An 11,788-nucleotide genomic window follows, 5' to 3' on the forward strand; every position below is an offset into this window, starting at 1 on the left:
AAAAAATCATTTTTTTGGGGTTGGAAAAAAAATTATCGCCACTTTATAATGTGGAGTTTTGGTAAGGTGGTTACACTTTGCATACCCAAATGATCATTTGATTTCCCTAGAAATTTTGGAGAGTTGGAAAGAGAAAAACAAGTAGTAGACAAGGGGGCGTTGAAACAATCAGACGACCTAGGTGAAAAATTCCATCTCTTACTTTATCAAATCACTAGCCACTTACCAATGATCACGTAACATGGCGAGCACATTTGGAATTTCAGACAAGACGAGGTCTGGAAAAAAAAATCTCATCAAATAATTTGATTGTTATATGTTCTCTTACTCCGATGATACATTTCGGTATTGGGATTGAATTTAAGCTCGTTACTTTTACATCAAGTAATAGGTCAATAGTAATATTTATAATTTTGTGTTACATTTCTATATGGGTGATCCATGAAGATTGATTATTGATGACAATTTTTAATGAATGATAATTAATTAGGTCAAGTTTATATAGGGGTGACCCATGATGAATGATACTTAATTGGAGGTTGACAAAGGATGATTCATGAAATGCATTGTTTCTGATGTTGTTGAGTATAGGATGGTGGAAACTCAAATAAGCTTGGGTGGATTTGCAAAGAAATAGCTTACAAAAATCTTAGAAAATAAGATTGGAGTGGTATGTAGTTGTAGATTGAAGACATGATGGTCTCTGCAATTTACATATCCAAATTTCACAAACTACACTAATGATCACTGCAATTACTTCATTAAGAACAGTGGCATATCTAAGGTCCCTCCCCGTGAATTTCTTCAATTCGCAACTCTAAGTGTAGTGAAGGAGGTGGTAACTCTTAGTGATCATAAGAGGATCATATTTCACAGCCATCCTCTCAAGGTAAAGGTTGGTACCGACCCTCCCTTAGATTACACAAAAGGAGAACAACTCCCCTCTTTATATTTTCCCCTATTCTACTTGAGATTAGTTCACTACTAAATCTCAACGATTTTTTTTCTGGCCTGGAGAGCACCCATTTCTAGTGTTGAATTCCATGTGGGCCCATTTGATAGAAGGTACGGGATTTTCCTAATTCTGAATTAGTTATTTGGTAAGGACACACCGATAAAATGTGATTTTAATATTGAATTTATTGTTAGAGTCATTAGGAATGTGAGGATTTTCAATGAAAAAGGAACCAAAGTTATGTTGTTACAGCCTTGGGTGCCTCCTTGGATATATTATAGAATTGTAGATGATGATATCTAGGTGTGTTTCCCTTTTTCTTGATTGGATGATGAGGATCCCTAGATTCAAATCTTGGACTTCACCCCACTAACAATGCATTGGGAAAATTTCTAGCCTATAAAATTGTCTTTCCTTTTCACATGGGTTATACAACAAAAAAGGCCATGGATTATTTCAAATAAAATTGATTACTGGATGAAAAATCACTTTCTCATATTTTGAAACTTAACCAGGAGCCAAATATGTATGTGTCCAAAAGGGTATTTTTTTCACCTTGCCACATTGCCCAAGAATTCATTTTGAAACCATGTTCCATCTGAATGCTCATGTGCACAAGTCCATTGTCAATTATTACAAAATAACTCTTGAACTTTATAATTTTTTAAATCCCTTTGTGACACTAGCCATATTGAGTATCTTAGCACTCAGGCATATCTTGCCTACACCACTCTAGTTTTTTATGCCTTTTGAAGATTTAAGGCTATTCTTAGTTGTATTTCAAAGAACTTGAAGCTCTTGAAGAACCAAAATATAGCTAAGAAAACAATCTAGGTGAGGAGATTGGTCATCACTCCTATAAAAGATTATTGTCTTCCTCCAAAAGTGGAGTTTTCGAACAAAACCTTAAGGACTTCAAGAAGTTTGTGGATCAATTTATGCGAGTAAATTTCATGTATGATATCATTCAAGCAATGTCTTTGATGGTGCTAACTATGCTTATAGCACCATCGTTAAATATGTTTCTATAGAAATTAATGTGTAGATTCAAAACTGCTCATGAAATTTACCAAATCACAAGACTTGAAGCTACTCTACTGATCTGTGAAATTTTACTCACCATATAGAACATAAATCATAGACATGCAAAAGGAAACTTCACACATGCACAAATATTTATCTAGGGGAAAGCAACTACTCAAAACCCATTACTATATATATTTCATTAATCAAAGATAATAGATGGAATACATATGCGTGCTCAAGCTTGAGCACACCCTACAAGTGTAGTCTATCCCTCTCCTTGACTAATTGAATCTGGCCAACACTTAGCCAAATTTCAAGCCCTCAAAGCTACTATTTTCTTGTGTTGTTCCTTTGGGAAATTTGCCCCTATTATTTAGGAATTTCCCACTATTTAATTGTGCAATTCCTCTAGGTCCTTCCTCTGACTGCGTGCACCACCTGTACACATGAGAATATGCTACAATTGATAGTACATTACCTTGGAATCTCCATCTCAACTAGGTAACTCAAATTCTCTACATGCAACAATTATTTTGGGTTGATTGATCAGTTAACAGGTTGATCACTGAGTGTGGTTGAAGTTCCACTTCCACAACTTGACCTCCACTAGTTCTTCTGACAGTTAAAACTAGTTTAACTGAAAATAACTCAGATTAACTAAAATAGATTGCTACAAATTAGAACTCAATCATACCGAACTGAAATCAAGCTTCCCCAACTTGATTTAACTGAGTTTATTGAGTGATAAGTGCCATGTCACCTCAGTTAACTACCTCTAATATTTATGTTGAAATAAAAATTCAAATTTTCTCTAGTTTGACCAAGGCAAAGTCAAACTGAGATTTTATTGTTGTATTTTCAACAGTCCCTCTCAGTAAGAAAGGGATTATCGACCACCCCTATCCTACACATGTGGAACTTGAACTTCCCTCTTGACAAGGAATTTGTCAAAATATCAACATCTTGTTCCTCTTTCGGAATGTACTGCAACAACATAATCCACCTTTACACACAATCCTATAGATGGTGATACTAGATATCAATATTCTTAGATCAACTGCGAAAAAAAGGATTTTCAGAGAGTTTGATGAAACTCTAATTATCATAGTAAATCACAGTTGGATTCATCATCTAACCAAACAAGCCAACAAGCATCTTTCTCATCCAGATCACCTCACATGTTGCTTGACTAACAACCATGTATTTGGCTTCTACCGAGCTAAGTGCCATAGATCTTTTCTTCCTGTTGTACGAAGAAATCGTTGCAGACCCAACACTAAAAATTCCACTTGATGTACTCTTCTGGTCTAATGGACTCCCCGCCCAATATGCATCTATGAATCCACACAACTTCACTCCCTCTGTCCATCTGTACCAAGGTCTAAACTGAGTAGTGCCTCTGAGGTACTGTAGAACATGCTTAACTTCCCTCCAAAATAGTTTGGTTGGCCTAACCATAGCTTGGCTTAATTGGTTGACTACAAAGCACATATCTAATCGTGTGTTCACAAGATAGATGAGTGAACCCACCAACTGTCGCTAAATAGTCACATCCACTTCCTCACCTAAAGTGGCATCCTCTTTCCTCCAGTTGGTCGCTAGAGGAGTCTCTGTGGGTTTTCACCTGTCCATATAGAACCTATGAAGTATCTTGTTGGTATACTTTCCTTGAGATAAAAAACGTTCCCCATCACCTTGCCATACTTCCAATATGAGGAAGTAGTGCATGAGGCCCATGTCCTTCTCCTCAAACTCTCTTGTAAGGTCTGCCTTGCAAGATCTTATCAATTTCTCATCACTAGTCAAAATCAAGTCATCAACATATAAAACAATCATCAACAATTTACCTTCTACCAAAATATGATAAAGGTTTGCATCTGATTCTCTTTTGGTGAAGCCAAAACCAGTGAGATAGTTATTGATCCGAGCGTACCAAGCATGGGATGCTTGCTTGAGACCATACAATGCTCGCTTGAGTCTGAACAAATGATACTCTCAATCAAAAGTCTCTAAGCCTTCTATTTTCTCAATATACACCTCCTCCTCAATAACTCCATTGAGGAGTGTTGTTTTCACATCCATCTGGTGGATCTTCCACCCCATCTGTGTAACTAGAGAAAGGATTGATTTGATGGATGAGTACCTTTCTATAGGAGCACGAATCTCCTCATAATCAATCCCCTCAACCTGAGAGTATCCCTTCAACACAAAGTTGGCCTTGTATATTCTTCCATATGCTACTTCTTCACTTTGAAGATCCATATTGAACCCATAACTAATTTTTATGTTGGTCTTGGGACCACTTTCCAAACAATTTTCTTTACAATGGATTCATACTCATCCACCATTGCATCAACCCATATTGGTTCCTCTACTACTTCCTAAAAAGAGGATGGCTCGGTCTCTACTAGCTTAGTCATTAGAGCCATGTAGCCAGTGTATCGATTTGGTGACCTTCCCTATCTGCATTGATTTGAAGGAGCACCCACATTCTCCCCCGCATCATGCACAAGTCTCTCATCTTCTCTAGTCCTTTTATTGCCTTCTCTAGATGGTTCTCCTTGAGTGGTTGTCTCCATTCTCTGCTCCTCAAATTGTGGCTACTCCACAACATCCTAAGGCTCCTCCTTTGGAGCTAAAAGATCATCCTCTGGTGGGATCTGAAGCTCCCTCTCAAGAGAGCACTACATGAATTTGTCTTCATGAATTTGTTATGAAACCAGCTCAAAAAAAGATAGAATGGATAGATCAACGCCTTAGAATTCAGCCTCTTCGAAGGGAAAACCTCCTTTACATTACATAAATGAACAATTCTTGGATGATTCAAATGACAAAACCTCATTTCTATATATAGGAGTCTAAGGAGTCACAATATAACCCTTGGTGATGATAGATCTCTTAGTGTTGTAGGGACTGGAACTATTCATCTAGACAATGGTCAATTTAATGATATGTTATGTGTTCCAACCTTATCCTGCAACCTTCTATCTGTATATCAGATAACTCATTCAGGTGAAGGTAAAATTGTTGAATTTTCACCTCATGATGTTGTAATTAAGGACCTAAGAGATCCTAGACAGATTTTAGCTACTGGCATTGCTGATGATTCTACAAGGTTGTATAAGTTTAACAACTTTGGGTCATCAACACTTCCCTCGGTATTTGTTGTCATAATGATGAAGTGAGCAAACTTTGGCATGAGCGATTTGGTCGCTTAAACTATCGCTCCCTTCAAAATCTATGTAAAGAAAATATGGTGACAGGTCTTCCAATGGTATCTTGCAGAGATGGTGTTTGTTCCGAATGTGTATTCGGAAAACATCATCGAGGTAGTTTTGAAAAACGTGCCTCTTGGCACGCCTCATCCCCATTACAGCTTGTGCCTAGTGATTTATGTGGTCCACTTCCTAGTGATCTTAGCCTTTTCTTTTTTAAAAAAGCCCCAAGGGTTAGCTCAATCGGTCAAGTCGGGGCCTCGCCAATGGGAGGTCACAGGGTCGAAACCCGAAAGCTCTTGGGGTTAGGTCTGTGGTGACCGAGGGGTGGACCCCCTTCGGGTGGGGTCCACCCAGATTTATCGAACCTGGAGTAGCGGATGAACTGACCAGGGTCCGTGAACCAGCTGGAAAAAAAAAAAAAAAAAAAAAAATAATAATAATAATAAAAAAATAATATAAAGCCACAAAAATAACAATAGATGGATTCTATGGGGCACAGTAATAACAATATGGGGACAATAGGGGCACAACAATATTAATAAGGGATACAACTACAATAGTAATGGGGTAATCACTAGTATTATAGGGACCTAACATGCCCCTCTCCTTCAAAAAAGTGTTGTCCTCAATGCTTGAGTAGTTATGGATGCTTTTGTATAAAATTTTCATCCTCCCATGTGGAATCTCCAGCGGATAAGTTCTTCCACTTGATAAGATACTCCGAAATTGATCGATTTCATAGCTATCAAGTTCTTGTTTCTGTGACTGCTTCCGGTTCCAATATAATTTTTCCTTCCTCGTCAAGTTCCGGCAATATTGTTTGAACTAGGAGCTTGTCTCCTATAACCTTATTTAAACATGAAACATGGAAAACTGGGTGCAATCGAGAAGTTGTAGGAAGCTCCAATTTGTAAGCCATAGTACCAGTGTTTTGCAACACCTTGTACAGACCATAATACTTTGGTGATAATTTATTATGCTTCTTAGCTTGCTTGAGGGACATTTGCTTATATGGTTGTAGTTGTAGGAATACCCAATCACCTACATCAAAACTTCTTTCGCTGTGATGTTGATATGCCTGTTGTTTCATTCTATTCTATGCCAACACGAGGTTATCCTTTAAGAGTTAGAGGACTTGTTGTTGATGTTCGATGTGATGTTCCACTGGTTGAACCTTAGAATTTTCTCTTAAATATGATGTGATGGATGGTGGCTGATATCCATAAAGTGCCATAAATGGGGTCATTTTTGTTGCTGTATGGAAGGAAGTGTTATACCACCATTTATCCATAGGCAACCATTTGACCCATTGTGTCTGTTTATCAGATACAAAGCAACAAAGATATCCTTCCAAACATTTGTTTTCTATCTCAGTTTGCCCATTAGATTGAGGATGATAAGATGAGCTATGAGCTAACTGAGTACCAAGACAAGAAAATAATTCTGTCCAAAAATTTCCAGTGAAAATGGGATCTCTATCACTTACAATAATCTTTGGGTTTCCATGTAGCTTTTGAATTGTTTCCACAAATGCAGAAGAAACTGTACTGGCTTTAAATGGATGTGATAATGCACAAAAGTGTGCATACTTGGTAAGTCTGTCAACTACCACCATGATGACACTCTTTCCCTGAGACTTGGGTAAACCTGTGATAAAATCCATTGAAACCTCCTCCCAACGTTGGCTTGGAATGGATAAAGGTTGTAATAGACCCGATGTCTTAATTTTTTCAACTTTATTTTGTTGGCAAACTAAACATTCCATCACAAACTTTTGAATATCTGATTTAAGGCCATCCCAAAAAGATTCCTTCTTAACCCTGTGGTAAGTTTTTAAAAATCCCGAGTGCCCTCCTAAGGAAGAAGTGTGTAATTCCATAAGAATCTTTTATTTTAGTTGGGAATTCTTATAGAGGTATAAGCGATCTTTGTACCATAACGAATCATTTGGCCAGCTAAATGTATCAGATGTACTGGAATCTTGTTGTAACTTTCGAATAAGTGCCCACACTTCTTCATCATTCTTCCATTCCTCCCTTACTTCTTTTATCCAATCTGGTTGGATAATAGAAATGGCGCACAACAATCCTTCCACATCCTCATCCTTTCTTGAGAGTGCATCTACCACCACATTTTGCTTCCCTTTTTTGTAGATGATTTCAAAGTCATAACCCAACATCTTTGTGACCCACTTTTGTTGCTCTTCAGAGGATAATATTTTCTCTAAAAAGTGTTTAAGGCTATCATGATCCGTTTTTACGTTGAGGTGTCTTCCCATTAGGTAGGGTCACCATTTCTTAAGTGCATAGAGTATTGCCAACATTTCCTTCTCATAAATAGCTTTGTGTAAAAACTTTCCCTTGATTGGACGACTTTCAAAAGCAATGGGTCTTTCATTTGCATTAAAACAACACCAATTCCATTTCCTGAAGCATAACATTCCATAATAAAGGTTTTTGTGAAGTCCAGTGTAGCTAAGATTGGTGCTTGGTGCATTGCCTCTTTAAGATGTTTGAAGGCCTTTGTTTCTTATGGAGTCCATGAAAATGCATCTTTCTTCAATAATGTTGTTAGAGGTGCTGCTATTCTCTCATAATTCTTAACAAACTTCCGATAATACCATGTCAACCCAAGAAATCCTCGCAGATGCTTTATGGATGTGGGGATTTTCCATTCCTTAATGGCTTTAATTTTGCTAGGGTCTACTTTAACTCCTTCATGAGATACAATATGACCCAGATATTCCACCTCTTGTACTCCAAAGAAGCATTTGGATCTTTTTGCATATAATTGTTTCTCCTCCAATAGTTGTAGCACCCTGTCAACATGTTCAACATGATCCTTCCAAGACTTGTTGTAGATTAGTATATCATCAAAAAATACTAACACAAATTTTCTAAGGGTTTAAAAATGGAATTCATCAAACCTTGAAATGTAGAAGGTGCATTGGTAAGGCCAACAGGCATGACCAAAAATTCATAATGACCCTCATGAGTTCTAAATGCTATTTTCGGAATGTCTTCAGTCTTCATTCTGATTTGATGATATCCTGAATGAAGATCCAACTTGGTGAAGTAAATTGATCCATGCAATTCATCCAGTAATTCATCAATGACATGAATGGGAAACTTATCTTTAATAGTGAGCTTGTTGAGCTCCCTATAATCCGGACACATGCACCATGATCCATCCTTCTTGTGCACCAATACTACTGGAGCAGAGAAAGAACTTTGACTAGGTTGAATTATACCCGCCTCTAGCATTTCTGTAACCATACGTTCAATTTCACTCTCTTGGGCATAGGGATATCTGTATGGCCTGATGTTTGGAGGAAAACTTCCTGGAATCAGATGAATAGCATGATCATGATCACGAATAGGTGGGAGACCTTTGGGAGTCTCAAATACCTTGGAATGATTGTCCAAGACTTTTTGGAGATCTGGAGAAATAGATGATTCCAATGTGGAAACATCTAGCGAACATAATTGTGCAATTACACCTCTTTGTTCCTTTTTTAGAATCTTTGTCATACCGTTAGAGCTGATTAACTTTCCCGGTTTCCCTGCAATACCCCTTAATTCAACTTCCTTTCCTTCCACAGAAAATTTCATGAAAAGTTCTTGAAAATTAAAAGCTATTGTACCCAAGAATTGTAGCCATTGGACTCCTAGTACTACATCAGCACCTCCCATTGGAATGGAAAGCATTAGTCTATTCAATACATATTATCCCACGGATAGCTTGATATTATGGCAATTTCCAGAGAAATTTATCGTTCCTCCATTTGCAACCATCACTTGACACTCTGGTGCTAGATATAGGAAGTAATTCAATTCTTTTGCTATCTTACAATGAATAAAATTGTGGGTACTTCCTGAATCAATCAACACTATTACCTTTTTCTTCTTGATTTGTCCTTCTATCTTGATGGTTTGAGGAGTGGTAATTCTAGCTAATGCATTACAAGATATGGTTGGATTCATTTCTTCTTTATCTAGGTTTTGTTCCTGGAGTATATCCTCTTCTTTTGACCTTTCTTGCTCCTTTTCTTCTTCCTCTTCACAATCGATGTAGAATAATTTCTTCTCAGCACACTTATGACCTTTAGTATATTTGCTATCACAACTGTAACAAAACACTTTTGCTCTTTTTTCTTCCAATTTTTGTGGTGTCAATCTTATAGGTTGTGGAAGACTAGGGGCAACAACACTTTCATCTTTATAGTTGTGAGTGGTATGCTTCCTGGTTGCCATAATTTTTCTTTCCATTTTTCTTGCTAACCTGAATGCCTTCTCTAATGAATAAGGTTCCCAAAGGCGAACATCATGTTGGATATTATCCTTTAAAGTCCCTATGAACACATCAATCCTATGCTCCTATGGAATATTTTTTACCCTTATGTTCAATTTTTGGAACTCCTCAATGTGCTCCATTATTGAACCCTTTTGTTTGAGACTTATCAATTGGCTAAAAAAAGTGTTGCTTTTTGTATCCTCATAATGTGTTGTCAATTCTTCCGTAAAAATTGCCCAAGTGATAATTTTTTTATGAGAGCAAAGCCATTGATACCATACAAACTGATTTGGTTCCAAATATAAAATTGCAATATGTACCTTTTTTGTATTTTGCACATTATTGAGATCGAAGAATTACTCCATTTGTAATATCCATGTTGCGGGATCCTTGCCATCAAACTTCCTCATATCGATTTTTGGAATATGGTGGGTCTACGGTCCAACATTAGAGTTTATGAAATCATGATTAACATTTCTTTTGTTCTCATCATGAGTTTCCTTTACTACCCTTTCACCATTAGTAAGCATTTCTTGTAGAAACTTTGTCAAATCTGTCTTCAAATCTTCCGTGCCTGTCTTCAAATCTATCTTGAAATCATCCATCTTAGCTTCCATGCCATTCATCTTAGATTCCACTCCCTTTATCTTAGATTCCACACCATTTATCTTAGCTTCTGTTAGCTTTTGTGAGAGTGACATTTGTTGCACTTGGTCTTGTAATTTTGATATATCATGTAGCATTTCTTCCTCTTCTTCATGAGTCATGCTAGGGCTTTCAGGTTGCTTACTAGGTGTTTGAATTTTCTTTCCTCGAGGCATCAATTACCAATAATAATGCTCTACTATGCCCTTTGAATTCTTCAAAATAATTTTTCAAACCAAGCTTAAGAAAAATTTAAAAAAAATCTACACACCTTTTTTCACTTTCTAGGAGCTCGATATTGCCTCTGATGTACCTCTGTAATTTCAGATCATCTAGTTCTGAAATTGTGACCTGCCGTAGTTCTCTGTGTCCTCTTTCAAATGCCACCAGTCTGATCCAAATTGGATTCTCCAAGGAAGAGTTATGCCAAATCTCCCACAGTGACCTGATTATAGACTAGTTCAGTAGAGCGAACTTGTACGACGTTCCACGAGTCACTGTTTCGACCTTTTTCTCTGAAAAATATATACAAGAAACTAAAATCCGTTCTCTTTCTGTACCTTGTTACGAAATTTCCATCCGATGCTCAGAGAGAAAGTTATGATGATTTTCCCCAGGTCACTTGTTTGGAATGTAATTCAGGAGTCTGCAAAAAGACCAACTTCCTCAAATCATATCTCCGCAAATATAGCACGAAAAACTCTGAAATTTGGATCCGAGGTTCAGTGTGATTTCTTCTCAAATGGGTTTTTTTTTTAGCTTCTGAAATGTCACAAAAAAAAGTTATATTGAAAATGCCACGATCACCTTTGGAGCAACGAAACCCTAGAATCCAAAGCTCTGATACCAAATGTTATGAAACCAACTCAAAAAAAGATAGAATGGATAGATCAACGCCTTAGAATTCAGCCTCTTCGAGGGGGAAACCTCCTTTAGATTACATAAATGAACAATTCTTGGGTGATTCAAATGACATAACCTCCTTTCTATATATAGGAGTCTAAGGAGTCACAATATAACCCAGCCGACCTAACAATAATAATATAAAGCACAAAAATAACAATAGAGGGATTCTATGGGGCACAATAATAAAAATATGAGGACAATAGGGGCACAACAATATTAATAAGGGATACAACTACAATAGTAATGGGGTGATCACTAGTATTATAGGGACCTAACAATTTAACTAAGTTTATTGAGTGATAAGTGCCATGTCACCTCAGTTAACTACCTCTAATATTTATGTTGAAATAAAAATTCAAATTTTCTCTAGTTTGACCAAGGCAAAGTCAAACTGAGATTTTATTGTTGTATTTTCAACAGTCCCTCTCAGTAATAAAGGGATTATCAACCACCCCTATCCTAAACATGTGGAACTTGAACTTCCCTCTTGACAAGGCATTTGTCAAAATATCAACGTCTTGTTCCTCTTTCAGAATGTACTGCAACAACATAATCCACCTTTACACACAATCCTATAGATGGTGATACCAGATATCAATATTCTTAGATCAACTGTGAAAAAAGGATTTTCTTTGAGTTTGATGAAACTCTAATTATCATAGTAAATCACAGTTGGATCCATCATCTAACCAAACAAGCCAACAAGCATCTTTCTCATCCAGATCGCCTCACATGTTGCTTGACT

General features: G+C 37.0%; 1 pseudogene; it reads left to right on the forward strand.

The window, feature by feature from the left end:
- The first annotated feature begins 592 nt into the window (after positions 1–592).
- On the forward strand, positions 593–1,986 carry LOC149228540 (RNA-dependent RNA polymerase 6-like; annotated as a pseudogene).
- The last annotated feature ends 9,802 nt before the right edge of the window (positions 1,987–11,788 follow it).

Source organism: Pinus tabuliformis, chromosome J (genome assembly GCF_031772625.1).
Source record: "Pinus tabuliformis cultivar Carrire ecotype Pingquan chromosome J, CPIR1, whole genome shotgun sequence".
Lineage (NCBI taxonomy): Eukaryota > Viridiplantae > Streptophyta > Pinopsida > Pinales > Pinaceae > Pinus > Pinus tabuliformis.